The sequence below is a fragment of the Crocodylus porosus genome, unplaced genomic scaffold, assembly GCF_001723895.1.
Source record: "Crocodylus porosus isolate Cpor-Errol unplaced genomic scaffold, CroPor_comp1, whole genome shotgun sequence".
In the NCBI taxonomy this organism is placed as follows: Eukaryota; Metazoa; Chordata; order Crocodylia; family Crocodylidae; genus Crocodylus; species Crocodylus porosus.
Window position 1 is genome coordinate 14,723,251 of NW_017728918.1, and position 5,001 is coordinate 14,728,251.

The 5,001-nt window shown below is 47.4% G+C and overlaps 1 long non-coding RNA gene across 1 annotated transcript in view; it reads left to right on the forward strand.

Annotated features, from left to right (window-relative positions):
- Nucleotides 1–5,001, forward strand: part of LOC109312182 — a 17,466-nt gene that overhangs the window by 5,220 nt on the left and 7,245 nt on the right. Inside the window, exon 2 of the long non-coding RNA XR_002101717.1 lies at nucleotides 2,510–2,513. This is a non-coding gene — a long non-coding RNA (uncharacterized LOC109312182). The remainder of the gene's footprint in view (nucleotides 1–2,509; nucleotides 2,514–5,001) is intronic.

Sequence of the window (5,001 nt, forward strand, 5' to 3'; positions counted from 1 at the left end):
CAAGGGCTTATAGCAAGACTAAAGCCCTCGACTTCAGAAGAGCCGACATCAATGAGCTTTGGAGATTAGTAGGAGAGGCACTGAGGGCCCTGAAGGTAGAGGAGATGGGAGTCCATGAGGGATGGTCGTACTTTAAGGGGGCGATCCTCCAGGCCCAAGGAGTAACAGTCCCTGAGAGAAGCAAGGGGGGTAAGAGTGCTTAGAAACCCCCTTGGCTCAGCGAGGACATTCAGGAATGCCTGAGGCCTGAAAGGGTGGCATACAACCAGTGGAAGGGAAGGGGCTGTCATCAAGGAGCAGTACTGTGCCTCGGCCCGTGAGTGTAGGAGGGCTATTAAGAAGTCCAAGGCAGAGATGGAACTCAGGCTAGCGTCCAGGATTAAGGACAACAAAAAGTCCTTTTTCAAGTACATTGGGAGAAAGAAGAGGGCACCAGGCAATGTAGGGCTCCTGCAAGACTCAAATGGTAACTTTGTGGCTACACCAGATGAGACAGCTGATATTTTTAACAGTTTCTTTGCCTCTGTTTTCTTGAACAGGGACCGAGACATCCCTTCTGTCTGAGGTAGGGACAATCTCAGGGATAGCTCTGTCAGGCCTTGGGTCAGCACAGTTGTAGTTAAGGATCTTCTGGAAGGCCTGGACATTTTTAAATCTGCAGGTCCAGATGCCCTCCACCCAAGGGTGTTGAGGAGCTGGCAGGGGTCATCACGGAGCCCTTGGCCCAGCTGCATGAGCATTTGTGGTCATCTGGCCAGGTGCCAGGGGATTGGAAACTAGGTAATGTGGTCTCCATTTTTAAGACAGGGAGGAAGGAGGACCCATGTAACTATAGGCCCGTAAGCGTCATGTCAGTCCTTGGGAAGATCTTGGAGAAAATCATCAAGGAGCACATATGTGGGGGCCAGCAGGGGAGATCATGCTCAGGGGCAACCAGCATAGGTTCATCAAAGGCAGGTCCTGCCTGACCAACCTGATTGCCTTTTATGACCAGGTGACTAAATCCTTTGATGATGGTGTTGCCTTGGACGTAGTCTTTCTAGACTTTAAGAAGGCTTTTGACACTGTCTATCACCCCATTCTCATTAATAAATTAAGTGACTGTGGCATTGATGCCTACACAGTTGGATGGGTAAAAAACTGGCTGATGAGGTGTACCCAGAGATGGGTCGCACTCAACCTGGCAAGATGTGAGCAGTGGGGTCCCCCAGGGCTCAGTCCTTAATCATTATTGACTACAACATGAACATGAGCTGCCAATGTCAGACCACAGCCAGATCCAAAGATGCATCTCAAGCTGGTCCAGAGAAGTGATACTCCCCCTCTATGCAACATTGGTCAGGCCGCAGTTGGAGTACTGCATCCAGTGCTGGGCACCGCACTTTAAAAAGGATGTGGCCAGCCTGGAGAGAGTTCAGAGGAGGGCCACCCATTTGGTGAGAGGGCAGCAGGACAGGCCCTATGAGGAGAGACCGAGGGCCCTGAACCTGTTCAGCCTCGGCAAGAGAAGGCTGAGGGGGGACCAGGTGGCTGCCTACAAACTCATCAGGGGAGATCATCGGCAAATAGGAAGAGCCCTATTCTCCCCAGCACCACCTGGGGTGGCGTGGAACAATGGTAATAAGCTGATGGAGAATAGGTTTAGGTTAGAGATCAGGAGGCAATCTTTTATAGTTAGGGTGGCCAGAATCTGGAAGCAATTTCCCAGGGAAGTGGTCCTCGCCCCTACCTTGGATAAATTCAAAAAGAGGTTAGATGATCACCTGTCTGGGGTCTTGTGAACCCAGCATTCATTCCTGCCTGTGGCAGGGGGTCAGGCTAGATGATCTGTTGAGGTCCCTCCTGACTCTAGCTCCTGTGAAGCTATGAAACTATGAACACTGTGATCATAGGGCTGTGCAGGGCAAAGGGAGATGGGGCCAGGCTGTTGCAGAGGATGGAAGGGAAATACACAAGGTTCCACGTGGAAAAGAAATGAGCTGCTGGCTGGGCATGAGATGGGATGCCCAGCTGGCTGCATGCCCTGGGGCTGTGGACTGCTTGCTCCATCTAATCGCTAAGGCATACTGACCAAGCCCCTTGATAAGGTGGCTTCGGGGGTGACGGCAGCCCCTGGGCTGGGTTGATTCATTTGGTTACCCATCAAGAAGCTGTGCCTCTTTGCTTGGGACCCACAGGGGAGGGTGTGAATCCCCCTGTGCCCTGCCGACTTGACTGGGAATGTGGGGTCTGCCACAAGCACCACCTCCCTGTAGCAGTTTGAAAGCTCTGCCCACCCCCACCCCATCCTGCCTGGGGCAGACCCCAGCACCTCCTACCCCAGACAAAGCCCAGGGACTATCATGCCCCCAAGCAGAAGTGAGCATGCCTCCCTCTGCTGGTTGCCTGCAGATGAGAGCTGACAGATGACAAGATAGTAGGAGGAGGCATGTGTCTGACAGCCAGTGAGGGATGGCTCAGCCACTCGGCTACATTCAACTGCCCTTGGCAATGTCCAGCCTGCTGGGAGGAGTGTGGGAGCACCCCCAGCCGACATCTGCCTGCCTTCCCTGACCGAAGAGCAAACATGACTCCATTCGGTAACAGCCCAATCTATGCCGCTTAGAGAAACCTGTGTAGATTGGATCGATTGCACCTCTGGCTTTTTGACCGTCTGTACTTGACTGATGCCATTGATGTTGATAAAAAATATATATTTTACTTATACCAGTATAATATGTAGACAAATCTCCCCACATGAAAATAAAGTGTAGGCTTTTTTTCAGGGATGAATCTAGCCAAGTTTTTTTGGGGGGGGGGATTGTTTTTAGAACAACTTGTTAATTCATTACCCTCCAACATGCTCATTTGGGCAAGCTATCTGTGCACAAGTTGCAAGCCTGTGGTCTTAATTACTTGACTGCATCCTCTAGGTATGTCCACAACAACACAGTCAAAAGCATGGAGAACTTACCTAACCGTTCAGTTTTAACGGTTGAACTCCACAGTAAAATATGGCTTCATACCTCACTATTTATTTACTTTATACAGAAGCCTGTAATTACTATTATCTATTATGTGTACTATTCTAGTACCTCGGATTTCTAGTTACAGACAGGGACTGGATTGTGCTAGACATAATTCAAAAAGAAAACAAAAAAACAGTTTAAGTAAACAGTTGGAAATGCAGAGCAGAGCACATAACTGACAAATGCAAATTAACACATTCCATTACAGTGGCACCACACTGATTTACACTGTCTGGGAATCTGACCCACAACATCTACTTAATGGTCTGAATTTTCAAGTTAACATTACAGCTAATCATCTACTATAAGCTAATATTTTATACAGGCATACTGGAGAGGTACATTATTTGTCCTGTTATCTCTGTCGTCTCATACAGTTCTGTAGATCATTTTGTCTTAAGCATTAATAAAGCTCAGCATCTGAATCCAAACATTTTGTGTTCTGTTAGTTTTAGAGTGCAGAAAAGTTTTATTATTTAGTTTCCCCACTCATCATCACATGATTAAAATAAGTTAAATGAATTTGGCTCAACATTTTATGGGTGAAAGTAAGAATGGCATATGAAAATATTTTTTTCACAGCATGATGAGTGTGTGAAAACCTCACTTTATAATGGAAGTCTCAAGTTAACCTTAACTATAGCTTTTGCTATAAATGAAAGCTACAATTATCTATATCACATTTGTGACAATCATTTTAAACATTTCAGTGACGTAGCTGGAGTCACTTTATCTCGATGAATGTTGGGTATTCAGACCCAACATTTTTAAGTGAAGGGATCTAAGGAAGAGGTGAGCCATGACCAGAATCCCATGTCTGATTCAGTCTTATGTGGCTGGGACCAGAACTTAAGGTCACCTCTTCCCAGATGAGTGTTGTTCTTATTGAGCTGCAGAATGAGGTTTTCATTTGCCCTCCTTCTGGCATAAATATTGTACTCCTGAGTGTGCAACAGCTCAGGTTCAAGAGAAAGCATTGAAGGGGAACCCTCATCCAGAAAAGCTTACAGTATAATAGTTAGAATACTGTTTTAGGAAGTGGGAAATGTGGATGCCCAGGCTCAGGAGGCTGTGGAAGTCGGGCCTCTACACTTCTGGGTGAGTGGTCTCATCATTATACTTTTGGGCAAATGACCAGTAGGACCATCACCAACATGGCAGAAGTCAGTGTAGAGGTGTACCTTATTGACTAAATGTCTTGTGTCTCACTTTAACCTAACACAGCTAACTCTCACTCTACATAGCTAGCTCTCACTCTACATGATGGGTGGTGGTCCACTGGCTGGCACAGCATCTGAATGAGACCTGGGGTTGTAGTCAACTGGAAGATGAACATGAGCCAAAAGTGTGATGAGGTTGCCAGAAAGGCAAACAGAATTCTGGCATGCATCAGCCGATGTGTGGCCAACAGATCCAGGGAGGCACTCCTCCCTCTCTATTCAGCACTGCTAAGACCTCAGCTGGAGTACTGTGTCCAGTTCTGGGTACTGTACTTTAAGAAGGACATGGATAAACTTGAGAGGGTACAAAGAAGGGTCAAGGACATGGAGGATAGGCCCTACTAGGAGAGACTCCAGGAACTGGGCCTGTTCAGTCTGGGTAAGAGAAGCCTGAGCGGTGACTTGATAGCTGCCTACAAGTACATCAGGGTGAACACCAAGATCTAGGGGAACAACTTCTCAGGAAGGCACCTCAAGGGAGGATGAGGACCAATTGTCATATGCTTATAGAGGCTACATTCAGGCTAGATATAAGAAAGAACATTTTCTCTGTTAGAGTTACCAGAATCTGGAACACTCCCAGCAGAAGTGGTGCAGTCACCCTCCTTGGAGGTGTTCAAGATGAGGCTGGACTGGACAGGCACTGAGCCCAATAACTTCTTACCTGTAGCAGGGGACCAGCCTTGGTGATCTAATAGGTCCCTTCCAGATCTACAAATCTATGATTCTATAACCAACCTCTCTCTACATACCTCTCACTCTAAGCTATGGGG